This window comes from Ambystoma mexicanum, chromosome 10 (assembly GCF_040938575.1).
Source record: "Ambystoma mexicanum isolate Mex_15411 chromosome 10, UKY_AmexF1_1, whole genome shotgun sequence".
NCBI classification, from domain to species: Eukaryota; Metazoa; Chordata; class Amphibia; order Caudata; family Ambystomatidae; genus Ambystoma; species Ambystoma mexicanum.
The window spans coordinates 1,290,674,645-1,290,697,378 of record NC_090932.1 but is presented as its reverse complement, the minus strand read 5'-3'; the positions used below and the strand labels follow the sequence as shown (position 1 = coordinate 1,290,697,378).

The 22,734-nt window shown below is 46.8% G+C and overlaps 1 protein-coding gene and 1 pseudogene across 7 annotated transcripts in view; one reads left to right on the top strand and one right to left on the bottom strand.

Moving 5' to 3' along the window:
- MTMR3 (myotubularin related protein 3) overlaps positions 1-22,734 on the bottom strand; it is a 2,389,252-nt gene that overhangs the window by 916,450 nt on the left and 1,450,068 nt on the right. The window lies entirely within an intron of this gene.
- Positions 4,336-5,233, top strand: LOC138492775 (DDB1- and CUL4-associated factor 6-like; annotated as a pseudogene).

Sequence of the window (22,734 nt, the reverse complement as noted above, 5' to 3'; positions counted from 1 at the left end):
TCTTTTAACCTGTTTTCCTCAGCGATTAATTCCTCTGGCATGGGTATTGTAGTCCTTTGTAAACCAAAGGGTCTCATTGTCAGAATCCTCCCCTTCCTCATATATAGAGGACAAGGCTCTAAAGTAGTCAGACCTAGGATATGGTTTAAAACCCATTTCTAGGGCAGAAGGAGCTAAATTAGTTGTCACTGCCTGAGAAAAGGTCGAAGTTGTCGACGTGGATGTCATAGGCTTCGACAATCCTGAAAAAGGCGTCGAGAAAGTATGAAAAGACCTCAATGCACTCGAGAGGATCGGAATCCTACCCTGCGTCGTCGAGGATGTCGATGGCATCCTCAACGTCATGGTCGAAGCTTTCAACGCCTCTACTACCTGTGATGTAGTGACAGTTGTAGGTTTGTCTTTTATCGGAGTCCACAGTGGCGCCGAAGATGGCGTCGATGCAACCGATTTATGAGTCGAAGGACCCTCCGACAAAGACGTAGATGACGCAGATTTGTGAATCGAAGAAACCTTCGATGACGGCGTCGATGACACAGTCTTACTGCTTTTACTCAAAGGTTCATGACGCTCTAGAGTACTTTCTCTTGCCGGGTTGAAAGACTCGCAGCTTTTTGATTTTTCGGGTCTTTCACCCAGGGTATCACCTTTAGACGTCTCTGAGGGGGTCAAGGCCGCTTTCTCAAAGACGCTAAGCATTTTTTTACGGAATTCCTCCCACTTAGCCGGAGAGCTGTGTTTTGTGGTGCAGGTGACCCTTTCTGGGCAAGTAGAGGAAGAAGAAGAGGGAGATCTACGACGCCTCTTATAGTGTTTTTATCTCGAAGACTGATGAGAACCGCTTCGAGATCTTGAACAGGAATGCTTCTTTTGTCGATGAGGAGACGAATGTCTCGACTCAGCCGAAGAAACATTCGAGGGAGTAGAATGTTTAAAGTCCTTACCTCTTACTAACTTCCCCTTACGCTCCTTCAAGGCTTTCACCGTCATGGACATACAGTCCTTGCATTCCGAACAGTGATGCTCCGATCCTAGGCACACAAACAGAACAAGTGAGGATCCGTTAACGACATTTTCTTCCCACAGTCACAACATTTTTTGAAACTGGACCGAGGAGTCGATGGTTCGGATGAAGAAGCCATCGTATAAAGGTAATCTTCGAAGATAAGGTTTTTCCTGAAGAAAGGAACCAAGCGTTACTTTTCCGAGCCCACGAAGCACGGAAAGACAGAGCTGAGCAACGGACGGAGGGCAAGCCTATTTATGCTCATGATGACGTCGGCACCGATACAGAGGCTGTTGAGGGACACCGACTCGAGGGACGTCGATGCGCAGCACCCTCTACTGAAAAGAAATTCTGAGGCCAGCAAGCTGGAATGGATAACATCAAAGATAAGGAATACGTCGGAGGACACAATCCCTTCGAAAATGGATTATGGATGAATGTAACAACTTGTATCATAATCTAGGACAACACGAGACAAGATCTGTCCCAGTCGATCTTTCTAGGTAAGCTTGCTGGTTTGTCTAGCCAGCTCCTAGGAAAAGTTATGTGTGATACGGAAACTCTAATGGGTAATCCTGTACGAGTTAAGAAATTACTGCAATATGCAGACTGGGCTACCACGATGCATGATGTATCCAAATCGACTCTCTATCACCACTTGGTATTCCCTTACAAATGTTTGGGTAAACCTGAGCCATATTTTGTCTCGTTTTCCTAACAAAATGTGGAGAAAAGTATTTATGAGATTCTGGTTTAATGTGCTACAAACGGGTGAGATTATGGAAATTCGGGGAAAGCTGCCTACAGCATTTATTCTCTGTAGTGATTATAATAAGGTGGGCACTATTGAAAATCTGAGACATTTTCTTTTGGATTGGCCTGTACCAACTCCATGTAGAGTGCAATATTTCGGGAAATGTGTGCAGAATCATGAGAGAGTTGATTTGGATGCACTTTGGCATCTCATGCTGTATGGTAATACGGTGGGCCTTCAGCTCGCAATTGTGATAATTTTGTCTGAAAGATGTGGCCTAATAAATACCTAAGAAGAATGTGTTATGAATTTGTGCTGCATATATTGGTTTCTAGTAGGTTTTTCCTTTTTTTCTTGTTGCTGTGAATAATGAATTATATTTTAAAAGATGCATATAATTACACATATAGACTGTTTGATTAGTTTGTGCAAAAGCAGATTTTATTCAGTTATTCAGTTATTTAGTAATTGTGTCTATGTTGTACATCTCATGAATTTGTGTGCTATGCATATTTTTTTATTTCGTGAGAATTATTAGTATTATAGTCCTATTGTGTTTTTCTGTGAGTTAATCATTTTTGTAAAGGTTTTATGTCCTTAAAACCAAAAATAAACCATAAATAAAACTGCTGGTGGCTACATGTGGGGGGTTGGAGAGGATGGGTGAAAATGACTTTGGGATTATCAGAGATCAGTGAGATGTCATAGGAGTGGCAGTTTGGGGGAACTTAGTGGATCGGTGGCTCTTGGAGTTCCAAGCCGTTCTGGAAGAGACGGGAGTACATAGGGGGGGGCATTTCCCAACATAAGAGACAGATTCATCAAGCCAGGAGTAGGTGGCGGGGGTTACCAGAAGCTACTGAAGCGGATGCAACTCTCGGGTTATTGTATGGCATCTTCAAAGGGCCGCACATGGTCTCCAGGCTGTATGAAAGATTACTGCTGGAGTGGCAGCCAGGGGTAAAGAGTAAAAAAAAAAAAAAAGTTAGGCAGACTTGGGCAGGAGCTTTGAAGAACAAGAATGGGAGCGCATACTGGCATACCCTAAGGTGGTTACTAGGAACACCAGATTTAAGCTGGCGCAATTATATGCTCTGCATGGGGGCACATCGGACACTGTCAGACCGTGCTGTTTCCAGGAGTGACAGATGGTGGTGTCCTAGATGTGCGGCGGAGGGGGCTGGCAAGATGCACATGTTGTGGGGTGTGCAGTAATTCAGCGATTTTGGGGGGCTGGTGGAAGCGAGACTAATGCAGGGGGAAGCCACGAGATTCAGGACGTCGGAGGCATGCCTACTCCCATTTTGTTCCCGAGACCAAAGAGGGGAAAACCATAGGCAAGGGTTTGTACTTGGCATGCGTTCAGGCAAAGAAAAGATAGCCAAGTCCCCAAATAGCCATCAGATAGACTACTGGTGGAATGACATGAGGCGGTGGGCCATAACAGAGTCAGCGGTGTGGCAGAGGGCGCTACAAAGGGGGCCAACAGAAGAGTGTGGTAATGTGCATGCCTGGAATGCGTTGGTGCGGTGGATGTTAAGCTCCCTAGATGACAAACCCCCTTAGATATGATAACACACAGAAGAGGAGGAGGGCATAACACCAGGGTGCTGTGGACAGATATTTGGGCAATGGGACCAACAGGAGGGAACTGTGGAGGGAGTAGCTTAGTATGTTAAGGATCAGGCCCCATGATCAGACTTTCCTGGGATATGAAACGCTGGTGGTCAATTTATTACTGTTGGGGTTAGCGGTAGATGTTCGTTAAGCTGTTTATTGGTTGGGTACCAGGAAGGAGAAGAGTTGATTGCAAGTTTATTTAATGTGATAACGTGATGGTTGTATTAAATTCAATGAACAGATTTAATTTTTAAAATAAAAATGAAGAGATGGACTATGCCAGTGGTTATGATTAAAAGAGTATAAAGGTTTGAGAACATTCAGGTAAGTCAATTCACTCAATTCCAGACAATAAAATAGTGGAGAAAAATGAGGAAATGCATTAGAAACTGCCCCTTCCCCACTAGAGAGGGAATCCATGGCCAACTGAGAGGTGAACTGCACACAATTGAATTCCGACTGGACATAAAATCATCATTCAGGAAACTCCATCTGTAGAGGAGGAAGGAGGCCAAAGAGGTTAGAAAGCCTGTCTGCAGAGAATAGGTGAACTTGTTCAGATAATCTACCCAAGTGTTCTTGTCACCTCCCACTTGAAAGAGCAAGAGAGTGCGTTCATGCTGAAAAGCCGAGGAAGGGGAGGGGTTAAGGAGAGGTCCAGGAGCCATGTCAGAACGTGTGAGTTTATGGCTCACATGACTTCTAAAAAGTACAATTAACTGAAAACCACGAGCACAGCAAAGAAGGTGCATTTATAGCTAAGCTGTTGGTTACACATATGCGCCAGGCTCTACTATTTGGATTCTATTTTTGAAGTGGAACAAATGTTTTGGCGAGCTGTACTGCAGTATGGACATCCCCTTAAGTCGATCAAGAAAAATAAAGGAGAGATGCACAAAATCACAGCAAGCTTTGTTGAGCAGAGAGGTCACTCAATTATGGAACACAGATGGGCATGTTGGGGGAAGGATACGGGATATATTTACTGACACAAGACAATGAAGCAGTGATTGATAACCCGTGGTCTACAACCTGTGGTTCTCCAGTTGTTTCGGACTACAACTGCCAGGGTCCCACACAACTGATTGTGCTAGCTAGAGCTGATGGTAGTTGTATACCAAATCATTTGAAGAGCCAAAGGTTGCAGACTCTTTCAGGATGGTGTACCAGCATCAAGGTTCCGGTAAGCACAAGGACAGAGGCGATCCGCTGCAGCTCGCATTCAAGAACTATTCAGAAGAAGAAAAGAACAAAAAAAGATAGAGGAAATGGACACGCATAGTATTAGATTGCCTTCTACAAAGATGATTTATCGGGGTCACCGAAACTCACGAACAATGATCAAGGAAGCTCATTTCTGGGTTAACAACTTTGTAATGAGTGGTTCTGACTGTGGCCATATCTTCATCTGGGATCGGCATACTGCAGAACACCTAATGCTGCTGGAATCTGACAAACATGTAGTTAACTGTCTTCAGCCTCATCCATATGACCCAATTCTCACTTCATCAGGTATTATGATATAAAGATATGGTCCCCACTGGAAGAGATGCTATCATTTAATATGAAACTTGCAGAAGAGATTATTACTCGTAATGAGCTGATGCTTGAAGAGACCCGGAATACTATCACTGTATCTGCTTCTTTCATGTTGCGAATGCTGGCATCGCTGAACCATATAAGAGCAGATCGTTTGGAGGGCGACTGGTTAGAAGCATCAGAACAGGAAGCTGAGTATGAAGATGAGGAGTAGCCAGTTCCAATTTACTAAGGCACTTAGACATAATACAATTTGTAAAACACATCCATTATATGTTTCCTTACAAAACTTGAGTGCAATTTTAAGATTTTGCTTTTGGATAACGTTGTGTAGGATTTTGATTTCTGTGTGCTTGACTCTGAAGTGTGTCCAAGAACAAGCAAACTGTTTTCAGATCTTATGGCAGGTATGAGGCATGTAAAAGTTCAGAGTGCAATATTTTTTTGAATCTGCGAAGTATGAGTTTAGATCAAGTATTTAACAGTTTATCAATGAAGAAACATTGCTTCAACTGAATTTATAATTCTGCTACCTGCATGTTTTTGATGTACAATAAAATAGTTGATCTTTAAAAAAGGTTTACAAAAAATAAAAAGATGGTGTGATGAATCCCATGGAGTCATCACCGATTCCCTGGCGGTAACCACCTCCCATGTGGCCAGAGGACGGCAGCTGCTACCTGATCCTGACCATAGGGGTGGTTTAATGAGGGATTATCACATGGGAGGAGACAACTAACAAGGAGAGGTTTGGCTATATTGGTCAAGACGCGATATCCCCTTTTCCCATGAGGAAGACCCTTTGATACCCTAAGTCTTAATGGCCTATTGTCATTCTAGTCAGACCTCCATCTTTGGCCCAAACACCCACAATAAACACATACAACCTTTAGTTTCTAATATACCTTATTGTAAACATCCAAAGAAAAAACAACTCTCAATCACTCAGGTACTGAGACGAGGAGGAGGATGAGAGTTTGTGCAAAGTTACCAGTGCCTAAAGTACAACACGCAGTGTAGTTGTTTTTCAAAGCCTACATTGCGCGGGATATTCAAAGATGGTGACCGCACTCCGAAGTTGAGCAGTGCAGGAGAGGACTGAACTCTAGCCGGGGGCTCGTGAGACAACCAGAAAAGGTTACCGGAACAGAAGGAGGGATGCCGCAGACGAGAAGTAAAAGCCGTGGAGACGTGAGGAGCTGCGCATAAGCTCTTGGTTATCAGACCATTCGTGGAAGCAACGCTAATCCATTCGGAGCGAGAGAGGAACCCAGCATGTGACCACGGAGCCACAGAATGCTAGAGAGGCCTCCGCTGACTCCACGATAGAAAGCAAATAAAGCAGCTGTTCCGCAAATGTGCGGGCAGTCTCAGAGATGCAGGAAGAGACTGGCGAGTCTACCCAAAGCAGCTGGGGCCCCCGGGGGGTTCCGACATGCGTGCCTGCCCAAGATAGTACAAAGAAAAACTCCAAACCAATACAGGTGCATGGGATGCCAGCGTGGGGGAGAAGTTTGAACAAGTTTGTTTATTATTTATATGGCGCGCCATACCCTGGGGCATCAGGGCGCAAGCAGACAAGGATATGCTCAGCTCAGTTACAGGTACATGATAAGTAGGAAAAATACAGACAAACAATGTTGCAATTGGCAGGTATTTACAGGACAGGTAAGGGTTAAGGAATGGAGAGGTAAAAGGGTGCATGTTTCCTGCGTAGTAATAAGGTGATAATATACAGTTATGTACAATGTGACATATCGGTCACCGGGTGCATGTTTCCTGCGTAGTCATGAGGTTATAATATACAATTATGTGCGAAGTGACATATTGGGTCATCAGTCAGTGTCAGAAAGATATGCTGCGCACGGAGCTTCAAACGCATGGTGAGTGAGCTCCAGGATCAGAGAGTGGGTGTCCCGGGAGGTGCATCTAAGGGTTATGCAGGTTAAAGTGGTTAGATGTCATTAGCTCTCAACCACCTGATTAGGTTCTGTCTGAAATTAGCGAAGGGATGAGGTTCTCTGATGTCATGGGGAAGTGTTACCATGGGCCAAAAGGAACTATAAAAGAAACCCTGACAGGCGAGTATACCAGGTAATTAAGATTGATTGAAAATTCCTGGCAGGGGAGTATTTTGGGCAATTTGAAGAGTTGAAGGAAATCCTGGCAGGTGAATATACCAGGTCGTTGAGATTGAAGATTCCTGGTATGGGAGTGCAGCAGGCAATCTACAGAGAAAGAAAATCTTACAGAAAGACTGTTGCAAAACTTGGATTTAAACAAGAACTTTGTGAGTCCAGTGAAGAAACAAATGAACTGTTAATTAAAGTGGAACATTTCCCATCTTATTTAAGAAACCTGGGGAAGGGAACCACCATCTGGATCCCAGGGTCTCTACCTTGGAGAACATTGTTGTTGGAGTCATTATTGCATTTTGGTTTTGAACACTTTTTGCTAAACATCCATAAAGAGACATTTCCTTGCACCCTTTGTTGTTTTGTTTTAGTGTGAGGGTCAGGATAGGACATGTTGGGCAGAAGGACGGCTTTTCAGTTACACACTTCCTGACATAGACTGATCCTTAGTTTTGATTTTTAGGTAGGGAAAATCCTTTTGCAATAGGGCCAGTTAGGCAGTTTCTCAACTCATTTTTGTTTTAATTAATGTCTTTACTTGAGAATATGAATACCTTGGTCCGACTCATTTCTGACCTCTCACAATGGGTACCAAAAGGTTTCATATTGGGGAGATCAAAGATGCAGCAAAAACAAAAAGGCATGCTCAACACAATATTTATTTGTATTTATAAAGCGCTCACACAGCCCAGGGGCATCGAGATGCTGTTACACGATTACGTCTTAGTTGCATCACATAAATGGGCAGTTAGGTTACATTAGCCCGTCGCAACAATTCTTGTTTACATTTCTTTAGGCTTGTCACAGTCGCCCTTCATTAGATGGATAGGCGTAGGTGGTTATCTCATTACAGTATGCAGGCTTAGTTACATTATTTGAATACGTAAGGGAGGCACCAAGGTTACATTTGAGCTGCAGTCATACAAAACACAGTTTGATAGGTTTGGGCAATCCGATTGCAAAGATAGTAAGGGATAGGTCTATCTGTTGTGTGTATGGTTTTAGAGTCTGGTTTTGATGGCCTTGTGCAAGGTGAGATGAGACGGTTCACTTCTGATGGAGTGAGGCATTCAGTTCCAGTGTCTAGAGGCAATGAATGGGAAGCAAGGTCCCCCACCTCGTGCGCGTTTGATTCTTGGGACCGGCAGTAGGTAAGCATATCGTGTTCTAATGGGTTTTTCAGCTGGAGGCCGAATGACTGTGGGATAGGTAAGGAGGTGCGGTGTGGTAGATGAACAAGTTACTTACCAACTGGTAATGTTCTTTCGATTGGATGTTCCTCCAACGTATTCCTCATCTTCGATGTATTCCATGCAGCTCTGCTGCTCTTTGGAATTTTTTTCGGCAGAGGGCGCCGTGCGTCGATATCGTCGGTCCCTCGAAGGCCTCCGTCAAGGGTGACGTCATCGGGTGTATAAGTAGCACGCGCTGCGCCCGCTGGCCTCAGTTCTGTTTTTCCCCTTTTTATCTTTGATCTTGTACTGTGTAGATTGTGCCGGCAGACAGGTATGAACCTTGCGAGATTAGAGATGGCAATAACCCGGAAAAATCTACAGAGGGGTAGGCTGGGAGGGCGATGAGGAATACGTTGGAGGAACATCCAATTGAAAGAACGTGACCAGTTGGTAAGTAACTTGTTCGTCGAGTGGATTGTGTCCTCCAACGTATTCCTCATCTTAGATAGACTCCCAAAGCAGTATGGACAATTCCTCTGGAGGAGGGGGTAGATTTTTCGATACTCTTAGATGGCGGAGTATAGTACTGCTTTTCCAAAAGTTAGCTCCCTAGAATGGGAAGCATCCAGGTTATAGAATTTTTGACGGTGTGTAGCGAAGACCAAGTTGCTGCTTCGCAAATGGATCTTATTGGAACACCTCTATGAAGGGCCGTGGAGGAGGCGATGCCTCTGGCGGAATGAGCCCTTAACCCTTCCGGAGGGTCTTTTTGAGCTAGTTTGTAGCATTCTGAAATGCAAAGCACAATCCAGCGTGAAATTGTCTGTTTTGTCACCGATTTACCCAGTTTCCTTCCTGTGTAACCTATAAACAGCTGGTTGTCCACTCTAAGTTTGGAAAGTCTAGAGATGTAAAAGCTTAAAGCTCTTTTCGGATCCAACCTGTGCAATCTTTCCTCCTCCTTCGAAGGATGGGGTGGCGGATAGAATGCGGGTAAGACAATTTTCTGACTTGAATGAAAATTAGATATTACTTTCGGTAAAAATGATGGTTTTACCCTCAACACAACTCTGTCCTTATGGAACACAGTATAGGGTGGCCCAGAAGACAATGCCTGCAATTCGCTCACTCTTCTTGCTGATGTTAGAGCAACAAAGAAGGCTGTTTTCCACGTTAGTAATCTTAATGGACACGTGTGCATAGGCTCAAAAGGAGCACACATTAAGAATTTTAGGACTAAATTTAGATCCCAGATCGGTACTTGAAATGGGTGAGGAGGAAACACATTAGTGAGTCCTTTTAAGAATTGTATTATCAAAGGAATTTTGAAGTAGGAGCATTCTTCCGATGAGCGCTTGAAAATGGAAAGCGCCACGAGGCAACCTTTTATTTTTCCGATATTCAGACCTCTATGTGCTAGGGTCAGAAGGAAAGATAATACTTCCGGAATAGAACATAGAAAAGGATCAACATTCTTTTCTCTGCACCAGTTGCAAAACTTTTTCCAACGGCAACGGTATAGAGACTTTGTTGCTGGCCTTCTTGCCGAAAGCAACACCTCCATAACATCATCGGAAAGGTTCCAATCCCTGTATCTCAGCCTTTCAGATACCAAGCATAAAGGTTGAGAGTTTTGACCTCTGGATGGAGAACCTGACCCTTCATTTGAGAGAGAAGGTTCTCTCTCTGAGGAAGACGTACTGGAGGACAGATGGACAGGTCTAGAAGGTCCGGGCACCACGTTCTCCTGGCCCAATCTGGGGCAATTGGGATCATGCGGCTCCGAAACCTTCTCAGCCTCCTGATGACCTGAGGAATGACGGGAATCGCAGGGAACGCGTACAATAGTGGGAAATTCCACTCCACCACGAACGCGTCCACCAGGGCTCCTCTCGGGGGAAATTCCCTTGAGCAATACCTTTCGCATTTTCGGTTGATTCCGGTTGCAAACTGGTCTACTTGAGGGGTTCCCCAAATGGCAAAGATCTCTTGAATGACTTCCTGAGCCAGTTCCCATTCGTGGGATACCGTGCTCTGCCTGCTCAGAGCATCTGCCGTCATATTCTCTTCCCCGGCTAGATGAATTGCCGTTAAAGAGATTCCCTCCTGAATCACCCAATACCAGAGCTGCATTGCCTCTCTGCATAGGGGTAGTGACCCCACACCTCCTCTTTTGTTTAGGTAGTGCATGGCCACTGTGTTGTCCGTCATTATCAGGACATTCTTTCCCCTGACAGATGGCAGGAAGGCCTTCAGCGCTAGTCTGATTGCCCTCAGCTCTAAAAGGTTGATATGTAGTTTGGACTCCGATGGAGACCAACGACCGTCGATTGTCAAATCGTTGGCATGTGCTCCCCACCCCAGGAGTGAGGCGTCCGTCACTACTGTGATCTCCGGGCATGGTTGCCAAAAAGGTTCTCCTTTTAGGATGTTCTCTGTACAGGTCCACCATAGAAGGTCTTGTCTGACCTTGTTTGAAATCTGAAGAAGATCCGTCATTTGACCCGAGAACTGGGACCACCGAGTCTTTAGGGCCCATTGAAGGGATCTCATCCTCAATCAAGCGTGCCTCTGGCACTAGAAAGATGCAAGATGCCATGAGGCCGAGCAACCTTAAAAGTCGTAAGCCTGGAGATTTTGGGCATTTTGGAATTTGGAAACCATCTGAAGAATGTCTTGAGCCCTCGACTTGGGAGGCGAGCTCTTTCCCAAGGACGTGTCTAATACAGCTCCTATGTACTGAAGCTGTTGGGAAGGTGTCATCTGTGACTTCTTGAAATTGAGGGAGAAGCCCAGTTTGTGGAGGAAGTGGCAGGTGACTTTAAGATGATCCAGTGCTTGCTTGGCAGAACGCGCTCTGATCAACCAATCGTCCAGGTAGGGGTAGACATGAATCCCCCTTCTCCTGAGGTGCGCTGCCACCACTACCAACTTGGTGAAGACCCTCGGGCGGAGTTCAACCCGAATGGCAGGACTTGAAACTGATAATGTGAGTCGCCAACTACGAACCTCAGGTATTTTCTGTGTTTGAGATTAATCGGCACATGAAAATAAGCATCCTGGAGGTCCAATGACACCAAACAGTCCTGAAGTTGAAGGGCCTGAAGGATCTGAGAAAGGGTAATCATCTTGAACTTGTCCTTTCTGAGGAACTTGTTCAAGTTTAAGTCCAAGATGGGTCTCAGTCCTCCGTCCTTTTTGGGGATCAAAAAATACGGGGAGTACCATCCCTTGTTTCTCTCCGCTGCAGGTACTGGTTCTATAGCACCTTTCTCCAGCAGGGTTAAAATCTCCTGCTGTAGGAGCGGGTTTGAAGACTTCAACGGGTGTCTCCCTGGTGGATTGCTTTGAGGTTGCGTTAGAAAAGGAAGGCAGTAACCTTGGGCTATTGTTTCTAGAGCCCAAACATCTGAAGTAATGGCTCGCCATTCTTGCAAATGCAGTGACAGCCTGCCCCCTACAGGTGTTGTGATGCAAGTCCTCAAAGCGGTTTTGTGGCGGATGTTGCAGCCGCTGATGGCAGAGAGGCTGCAGCTGGAGCTGGTTTAGCACGTTTTCTTCGTCCACCACGAGTGGCCTTTTTCTGGCCCCTTTGACTGGCCATTCCTCTCGCCTTTCCATATGAGGTGTAGTAACGATAGGATCATCTCCTCCATGACTGTCCTTGCGCACGAAAAGGGTGAGGTTGCCCAATAGCAGCTCCTAAAGATTTGGCAGCTGCATTTGAGGTCTGCAACCTCTCAAGGCTCTCGCCAGCCTTGTTGCCAAAAAAGTGAGACCCGTCAAAAGGCATGTTCAGAAGGCGGTTCTGTACGTCCGGTGCGAAACCTGACTTCCATAACCACGCAAATCTGGCATTACCGTGCTAGTGCCCATGGACCTGCTTACACTATCCCCAGTGTCCAATCCAGACTGAAGGGATTCCTGCATGGCTTCCTTTCCATCTCCAACGATGGCTAGGAACCCTACCCTTTCTTCCCCTTCTGGTATGTGCTCCGCCAACATTGCAATGCACTCCCAAAGAGTGTACCGAAATTTTGCCAAGGCACATGTGGAGTTGGCAGATTTTAATGCCATGCTCCTGGCTGAAAATACCTTCCGTGCCCAACCATCCACACGCTTATCGTCCCTGTCTGGAGGGATAGACGGGTATGCATGTTTGTTAGAAGCTGTGGCTGCCTGTATGACCAGACTCTCGGGAGTCGGTTGTTTGGACAGATAGCCGGGGTCACTACTGGCTGGGCGGTATTTTGAGGTGAGGGATTTATTTACCGGAGAAATAGAATCCGCAGTTTCCCAATTCTTGGCCACCCTATTTTGCAGGGCTACATGAAAGGGTAGTACTGGGTCTTCAGTGGGACCATGGTCCAATATATCTGTTAAATCATCCTGGATGAATTGGTCTGATGGTCTAGCCCATCTAAGTAATCTACTACCTTTGTCATTAATTGACTGTATGATGGACTGGCATGCTCTCCTGGTTCTGGTCTGTCAAAGTCGTTTTCAGGAAATGTGTCAATGCCACTTGCATTGTGGAATGATTCCACCAAGTCCCTCATTCTGCTTTCTTCTGAAATCAAGCATTCTGGGACATTTGGGGTGTCATATTCCAGCCCAAAAGGTACATTCTCCTCATCGGATCTCTCCTGTTCCTCAAAAATTGAGGTCAGGGATTTGAAAAACTCCTTTCTGGGGAGAGGCTTGAAAACCTTCGCTGGGAGAGGAGGAGGAAGAGGTCTAGTACCTGGCTCTGAGGACAATACAGGTTTTGCAACCTAATCCTTCTCTTTTTCTGGCTTGGCTGGAGCCTTTGGCGCCGAGGGTTTCGGCGGCGACGTCGATAACAGCTTCGACGACACCATGGTCGTCGACAGGGTCGGCGTCGAGGCGACCTTTGAAGATTTTCCCTTCGAGGTATGATGGGTCTCGGACGGCGTTGATGACCTCGAACGGTTGACTCGACTCGAGCGTTTTTCACTCGGCGTCCTGGAAGGTTCCCTATCCTTCCTTTTTTTCGATCACCCGGGCTCGAGGGCGCGCGAGTGTCGGAGCGATGAGGCTCCCGGCCGGCTTCCGAAGAAGGCGCGGACCAAGGCTTCGCTTTTTGAAACACCTCCATCATTTTCACCCTGAATGCTTCCCACTCTTCGGCAGACTAATGTTTCATGGGGCATTTAATCTTTTTTGGAGACTCGTCTGACGACGAGGTGGAGGGAATCCTGTGGCGTCGTTTCTTCGATCTTTTTGACGAAGACGACGAGCAATGGGAATGGCTACGGGACCTCGATCGATGCCTTTCGCATCGAGGAGAATTCTCCTCACGAAAACTCGACTCGACGCTAGAGGTTTTTCGATCGGTTTTTCAACCTACCTGTAGCTTTCCTCTCCTCTCTCGCAAGGCCTTCCCCGTCATCGCCTGACACTTCGTACAAGCCTCCATGTCGTGGCCTTCTCCGAGGCACCACAAACACTCTCGATGCGGGTCAGTGATCGACATTTTTGACCTGCACCATTTGCCCTTTTTGAATCCCGATTTCAGGTTCGTGGTCGGCGCCGATGACGAGGACATATTTCGTTATTATATATTCTCACAGAACTCCAGGTGTGCCCAATGTCCGAAGCAACGTATACTGCGGAAAAACATAACTGAGGCCAACGGGCGCCGCATGTGCTACTTATACACCCGATGACGTCACCCTCGACGGAGGCCATCGAGGGACCATCGACTCGACGACATCGACGCATGGCGCCCTCTGCCGAATTTTTTTTTTCGAAGAGCAGCAAAGCTGGATGGAATACATCTAAGATGAGGAATACATTGGAGGACACAATCCACTCGAAGCACATTTATGAGTGATGGCGAGTGTTTTGAACAAAATGCGCTGGCGGACCGGCAGCCAGTGCGCTTGTTGTCTTGCTGCAGAGATATGTTCTCTTTTGGGGATGCCCAGTGCTGCGCGCAGGGCGTTATTCTGAATAGTTTGAAGTTTGTCCAGGTTTTTTTATGAGGTTCCTGTGTAGAGTACATTACAGTAATCTAGCCTTGAGCCTATGATGGCTCACGCAATTGTCAGACAGTTGGTGGTGGATAAGAATGGTCTGGTGGCATTGAGGAGTTTGGAGTAGTAGGCTGTAGTGGTAGCGATGCGCTTGCTTGCCTGGACGGACATGGTAAGTTTACTATCTAAGTATACTCCGAGTGTTTTGACTGAGTGGGAGACTGGGATGGTGATGTTGTCAATAGTGAATGATTGGTATTTCTCATCAAGGATGATGCGCGAATCAGTGGGTGCAAGCAGAAGTAATTAAGTCTTGTCCCCATTGAGGCATAGCCAGTTTTCAGCCATCCATGTGTGGATGGTGTAGTAGATGGAGTTAAGGGTGTTGGAGTCAGTCTCACAGTTGCAGTAGAGAGGGATGAAAACTTGAGTATCGTACTCGAGTGTGTGTGTGTATATATATATATATATATATATATATATATATATATATGGGATACATTACTCACCGTAATCGTATTTCTGATGCTTGTATCTTCTTTGATTCACATGCTCTGCATAGGCCGACATCTAGTGGAAGCTGCGGAGTATTACAGTTTGTTTTTCGAAACTCAAAAATGGGCGTCGACACAGGGCGTGCCAGTAATACTATCCCTAGTGTGACGTCCACTGTACCCAAGATCCCTCACGCGTCTAGGATCCTCAGATTGTATTTTTTCTGACATGAGGTAGCATGAGCAGTAGCGCGAGTACAGATAATCCAAGCAGATAGACAGAAAGGTAAGACAACAAGCAATCATGCGTCTTCTCTCAGAGGGGAGAAAGGGTGGGTCGCATGTGAATCTAAGCAGATACAAGCATCAGAAATACGATTACGGTGAGTAATGTATCCCTTCTGAGGCTTGTGGAATCTGTTTAGATCACATGCTGTGCATAGATTAGCGAGCAGTACCTGAAGGAGGTGGGATGTGAGAAGGGTCATGAGCAAATAAGTGTCTTAGAACCGCTTGTCCCACTTGTGCATCTGCCTTGGAATGGGTGTCAATGCAGTAATGCTGAGTAAAACTGTGAATAGAGCTCCAAGTAGCTGCTTTGCAAATGGTGTCAAGGGGTACATTTGCAATGAAAGCCAGAGTGGCCCCAATGCCTCTAGTAGAGTTGGCTCTTGGCGTGAAAGGCACAGTTCTTTCAGAGAGTGAGTAACACAGCTGGATACAGTTAATAATCCACTTCGAGATGGCACCTTTAGAGACGCGATCCCCCTCTCTGCCTGTAGCTATGGAGACAAACAGTTGATCTGTTTTTCTTAGCGGTCTGGTTTTATTTACATAGTAGAGGACCGCCCTACGCACATCTAGGGTGTGTAGTTTCACCTCAGCCGAGCTTTGCGGGTCCTGGAAGAAAGCCGGAAGCTCGATGGACTGGTTTACATGGAATTTAAATATAAATTTAGGTGAGAACCTAGGGTGTGTGCGTAAAACCAGTTTGTCTTTATGGACAGTAAATAAGGGATCCTGCACTGACAGAGCCTGAATTTCACTGACCCTTCTTATAGAAGTAATAGCTACTAAGAAGGCCGTTTTATAAGTCAGGTGTTTGAGACTGCTTTTATGCATGGGTTCGAAAGGGGGGCCCATGAGCTTGGCTAGCACCACATTAAGGTCCCACCCCTGGTGGTGGGTTTGAAATAGGAGGGTGAAGTCTCTTTACTCCTTCCATGAAGGCTTTAACTACTGGTACTTTCCACCACAAAACTTTGCTATGGGAAGTGGTGTAAGCCGACAGGGCTGCCAGGTGTACTTTCAGTGAGTTAAAAACCAATCCTGCATCTAGCAGGTGGAGCATGTATGTAACAATAGTGGAAGGAGTGCAATCAACCGGGTTGATTTGTCTACTCTGGCACCAGATAACGAACCTCTTCCACTTGTGAAAGTAAGAGTGCCTTGTGGTTGGTTTCCTAGATTCCTTTAGGATGTCCATACACACCTGTGGCAAATTGAGATGTCCAAACTCTATGACCTCAGGAGCCATGCTGCCAGGTTCATTGAGTTTGGTTGCTGGTGCACTGTTTGACCTTGGTGCTGGGACAGTAGGTTGTACCAGGCTGGAAGTTTGACGGGCTCGCACACCGCCATCCTGCGTAGGTGTGGGAACCACTGTTGTCTTGCCCACATGGGAGCAACTAGGACGAGCGTCATCGACTCTCTGTTCATCTTGTTCACCACTTTCCTGATGAGAGGAGTTGGTGGAAAAGCGTACGCAAACATCTCTGACCAGTTCATCCACAGGGCGTTCCCCTGGGAGTCTGGTTGGGGGAACTTGGATGCAAATCCTGGGCATTGTCTGTTTTCGCTTGTGGCGAATAAGTCTATAGTGGGGAAACCCCACTGAGAGAAGATGTCTTCTACGACCTCTCTGTGTAGAACCCATTTGTGTTCCTCTGGGAGGGAGTCTCTGCTCAGAGCATCCGCTAGGGAATTGAGCTCCCCTGGAACATGTTGTGATGACAGGAAGATGTTCCGTCTGAGTGCCCATATCCAGATTTTCTGGGCAAGCTTGGACAGATTTGGCGAGCGAGTCCCTCCTTGCTTGTTCAGGTAGAACATGGCTGTTGTGCTGTCCGTCCGGATTTGCACTGACAGGTTTAGTAGGTGGGGCTCGAATGCCTGAAGCGCTCTGAATACTGCCAGAAGCTCTAGCAGGTTGATGTGGTTCTTGGCCACTGAGTGAGACCAGAGACCCTGAGCTGTGTGGTGGAGATGGTGAGCTCCCCACCCCGTCAGACATGCATCTGTAGTGACTACTGCCTGTACTTTGGGATCGTAAAAGGGTTTCCCCTGTGCGAGATTCTCGCTTGTCCACCAGTGAAGGCTTTGTACCAGTGTTGGCGAAACGACCACTAGATCGTCCCACTGACCACTTGCCTGAGACCACTGTTTCGCCAACCATTCCTGCATGGGACGCAGGCGCGCGCGGGGGACCAGGTAAATACATGACGCCATCATGCCCAGTAAACGCATTGCTTTGTGTACCGTTATTTGTTGACCGGACTGATAATACAGAATTTGCAGTAGTATATTCCGAATTCTTTCTTCTGAAGGAAAGGTCAACCCCTCTTGGGTATCTAGGATTGCTCCCAGGAATTGTTTTGAGGTGCTTGGCACCAGGCTTGACTTTTTCTCGTTGATTGAGAAGCCCAACTCGTGGAGGAGGTCGATAGTCCTCTGAATGTTTATCCTGCAAATTCCTGGGTTTTCCCCCGTTATGAGCCAGTCGTCCAGATAAGGGTACACTGGGATTGCCTCCCTGCGTAGGTGTGCAGCCGCCACCGCCAGTACCTTGGTGAATACCCTTGGTGCTGAAGCTATCCCGAAGGGCAGTACCTTGAATTGGTAGTGTCGACTGTGCACCTTGAAGCGCAAATACTTTCTGTGCGCTGGGAACATGGAAATATGAAAATAAGCATCTTTCATATCCAAGGTTGCCATGTAATCCCCCTTTTTTAGGAGGGGGATTACCTCTTGTAGCGTGGTCATACGAAATTTTTGGGGCTTGACATACTAAGTCCAATACTAGGCGCATTGTCAAATCTTTCTTTGGCACAAGGAAGTAAGTTGAATAAATACCCTTGTTTACCTGGTGTCCCGGGATGAGTTCTATCGCGTCCTTTTCTAGCAGAATGGCGATCTCCTCGAGGAGAATCTTCTGATGTTCTAAGGAGTGTACTCTTTGTCGTGGAGGATGGTTCCGGGGACGCTGCAGTAGCTCTATACAATATCCTGTGGATACTGTTGACAGCACCCATCTGTCTGATGTGATCCCTTCCCAAGCCTGGGTGAAGTTGGAAATGCGTCCCCCTACTGGGGTTGCGTGAGAAGGGACCGTAAACTGAGCGTCACTGCTTTGGTGGAGGCGTGCCGCCTCCCTTGCTGGGGCTGCCTCTGCCTTTACCACGACCTCTCCTATTACCCCTGCCGTAACCCTGGGTAGACTGCTGGTTGTTGCTCCACTGTGTACCCTGCCCCTGGGAATAGTTAGATCCTCTCTGGGAATTTTGGCCACGTGGGCGACGAAAATTACTATTCCCTCTCTGGTTAGGGGGTTTATTGGTTAACTGGCCAAGAGACTTGAGTGTTTCGTATTCGTCCTTGGCATTCTTCAGTGCGTCTTCGACCGCCTTACCAAACAACAGATCGGTTTCCACCGGTTTGTCCAACAATGATGCCTGGGTTTCTGCCTTAAAACGAGACTGCCGTAACCACGCATGTCTTTTGATTATAGTGCCTTCCGCTATCAATCTGCCTGCGTGGTCCGCGGCGTCGAAGGTTGCTTTCAAAATGCAACCAGACACGGCTCTACCCTCTGCGGAAATCCGAGCTAACTGGCCCTTTAAAGGTTCAGGAGCAGAGGCTATGAGTGCCGCGACTTCTTCCCACTGATGGCAGTTGTAGCTGGCCAACAGGGTGGTGGAGTTAGCAATCCTTGCTTGATAGGCGGACGTTGAGCCTACTTTCCTGCCGAAACTGTATAGTTTTTTGCTCTCCTTGTCAGGAGGAGCTTCGGACGATGGCAAGGGTGTTCCAGCCCTCTTAAGAGTGTTGGTGACAACTAGGGAGTCTGGCTTCAGATGTCCTCTTATATAGAGAGGGTCAGACTGGGCCGCCCTGAAAAGTTTTTCAACCCTGGGATTGACTGCTCTGGTGAGGTTCGGGTTCACCAGGGACGGATCTATTCTCCGCTGAATGGACTTAAGGATAGGGATGGTCTGGGCAACAGGCCTCCTTTCTCCCACCAACTCTTCTGCGAAGTCCCTCTCCTCCTGGACACCATGGGTGTCAATGTGGAAATGTTCTGCTGCGCGAGCGAGAACCTCATTTAGGAGGGGTTGGTTATCGACCGGGGAGTCGGTAACCGGGGCTTCGTTCTCTACCGGGGAATCTACTCTGTATGTTTCCAGGTCCTCCTCCTCTTCTTCCTGGTCCTCATCATCCCCATAGTAGCCCGTCCCGATTTGCTCTTCTACCATACTAAATTCTTGGTCCTCACCAAAGGAAGCCTCTCCTTGATACAGTGAGTATGGTCTTGCGTATGGTTGTACCTCGAAGGGTTCTGACCTCATCGGAGTTTCAAACCGGGGCTTTTTACTCGGGGATCAGTAGAGCCTGAGGGAGTCGCCCCTTGTGGATCATACGAGAGGAAATGTTCTGGATTTTTATCATAAAAATCAGCCGAAGACGACATTCTTGACATGACCCTATCTATGTCTTCACTGGACCATTTTTTGGAACTGGGAATGACTCTCTCAGCAAGTCTATGGGATTTATCTTGAGTAGCTTTGCTGGTTTTAGACATATCAGCAGACCTGGTTTTGTCTGTCTGTCTGTTTAGGGGGAGTGGTGTGTTTCACAGGTGTGGAAGAGTGCAAAAGTTGTTTCTTCTGCCGTTTTCCCCCCCTCCCCGTGCGTGGAAAAATGTTTTCCCTGTCCTTTAGTGGCTCCGGAGGTTTTCGACGCCTGGCGTCGAGGATCGGGGGTGGTGTCCCTGTCCTTCGAGTGTGGGGCCTCACTGGCTTTAACTGCAGGCTCCGATTCCTGGAGCGCGGCCTGGGGGTGGAAGTCGTCTTCGTCTTCCGACGATCGAACTTCTGTTAGCCTAGGGAGCGAGGCACTCTTGGCAAGAGTGGATGATTGCCTGGAATCATGCGGCGATCTTGATCGAGAGCGCCCAGAGGACACCGAATCGGACCGTTCGGTTTGTGAACATAAACGTTTTGATGAAACATCCATCCCATCATCCCCTCACAACCAGCCTGTGTTAAACCCTAATTCCCCTATATTCGTTTCAGTATCTGCTTCCCCCTCTATTTCTATTGATTGATGTATGTGTGTGTATTGAACATTTTTTTATGTTAGTTGTAGTGGAATGATTTGGATAAAAACATTTTTTTCAAAAAGAGTTAAAATGTCCGCGGACAAGGCGCCTGTTCGGGCTGGCCGTAATCAATATAATATGGATGTTCTAAGGGCAATACCCCTACCCGTACCATTCGGAACCAAGTTGGAACTAATCTTAGAACGCAGCAGGTGTCCACTTTGTCCATAAATTAACAAAATGGGGGCCCCCTAAGGACATTATACGTCTCCGTACTGGTCACAACCAAGAAAAAACATGGTCTTAGAACAAACCAGGTGTTCAGGATGTTTGTAAATGAACAAAATGGGAGTGTCCTAAGGACACTGTACCTGGCCGTACAGTCAGCAGAACATCTATGCACATGCGCATCACACCCATAAGTACTACAAACACTGCGCCTGTCCGTAACTGTCCGTCTCACTTGTGTCGCATTTTTAATTAGTTTCAGGACCGAACACTGTCTGTAGAACACTTGCACGCATGCGCACGTCCGTTACTCTGCATGTGGTGTCCAGCGGGCACCCGTTTCCTTCGCGTATGTGTTCACGACATCATCATGTGACTGTACCCACGCTGAGCGTGGGGCCCAATTTGCGCAGTTTGTGTACTTTCGCAACATTTCAAAAGAACGTATATAGACATGGGAAATTATTTTACAGCATAAAATCACCATTTCACATGTCCCATACAATGGCCTAACCTTTCAACGTATTGTTTAGAATTTTTGCAACACTTTTGAGTGATCGATATGGTCACGAGGCGCACCCCTCCACCTCTATAAAAAGCCACACCCCTGAGCTCATCTTCATTGCACTTCTGGCTACAGAAGATTGAGTTGTGCTACCTTTGCTGCTGTTGCGAAGATTAGCCGACCAATCCTAATGGCATCCATGGCTGCTGTTGCTTCGTTAGCCTCAGCACCACCCCCAAACCTTCACCGCCACCACCTCCCCAAGGGCATGCAGAGGGAAATAGGCGTGAGGATGTAGAGAGGGAGGAAGAAGAGAATGAGGTGGAGGAACTCCGCACTACAAGCACTCGTCGGGAGTCGTGGTTGTGGCAGTTGTTTACTGTTTGTGGTAACGTACCAAAACCATGTGCGAACCAGGTCAGGTGTAACCAGTGCGATTTGGTGCTGAGTCGCGGGAGACCTGGTGCATACAGCTTTGGTACGACACCCATGAAGCGACACCTAACTTCGTTCCACAGTGCAGACATTCGCAAGGTGGTACCATGTGAAGAACTTAGTAGGTTGAGTTCCTCCGCAGCATCCTCTGCGTCCGATCCTCTCACCACAAGAGACCCTCCTGTGGGAGAGTGCATTCCTCCAGCTGCCTCACAGGCCATTCGCGATGCTGTTGACCCTTACCTTGCGAGGGTCACAATATTGTGTATGTACTGCGACGCAGTACTCTGCAGGGGGGAGACTCTTCAAAGTGCTTCTGAGACTACGGTCACGGAGCACGAGAATAACTGATCCCTACCTAAGTAAAGTCCACCCTACATCTTTCTCTCTCTACCTGCTCTTTCCTATCCCCGTGGTTGATCTCCCTTCCTTACACTCCCTCACCCTCCGCTCCTAGTGTTTCGTGTGTTAAAAAATAAAAACATGGAAAACCACAAAAATTACAAAAAAGGCTCTTTTCAGAGCCGGCTTTCTCAGTTTAACAATGCAACTATCAAGTGGCCGGTGTAGGCCCCCGTGCATTTTTCAAAAAGACCGGACAGTCGTAGGACGCACAAAAATGGAGGGTGCAAAAAGAGCACAACAAATGCACTTTTCGCTGGGAGTAAGTGGGGGCTCTGAAAAGCGCCTTTTGGTGGTGATTTGTGTGTTTCAAAAAAACCGATTGCCAAATAGGTTACTATGAATCCAAAAAAGGTTGCAATGCATTTTGAACATTTCGAAGAAAAATCTGATTGCCAGCATATGTGAGATGGACTCTATCTCTGCCAAAAATGAAAGTGCTGCGAAACCAAATGTTCTCATTGTGGAATGAGGACATGCCAACATCTCTTAGAAAATCACAAACAGCCTTATTGACATTGCGGCTCGCCTTCTCCATTTGTGGACCAAATGCAGAAGAACGCATCCACATTTGTCTTTGTGCAATACGGGAAAAAACTACTTGCCAATTTGGATACATGTCCATGACGCTCGCAAATCCTTCCTTCTTTGCAAATTGCAAAGACATTCCAGAGACATGTCCTAAACTGTTTCCTCCACAATTAATGATAATTATATCAGGATGACGCTCTGTCTGTAAAGTAGCGCAGAGAGGTACCAAGTCCAGCCACTTCATTCCACGCACTCCATGCCAGTGCACTTCAACATTAGAAAATCCAAGATCTGTAGATATACCACAACTTTCTGCATGCACCTTCAACCAATGTATCCATGAGTCTCCCAACATCCAGATAATCTGTTTTTGAGCACACAGAGCCATAGCGGCCTGGTCTTCTGTCAGGAAAAAGACGTTCTGACTAAATCTCTCCATTCGGAACACACCCACTGAACTTTACTGACCAATCCCTAGCTTCCCATATTGTCATTTGCAGGCGTCTCCACCCCAGAAATCCCGTAGATAATACG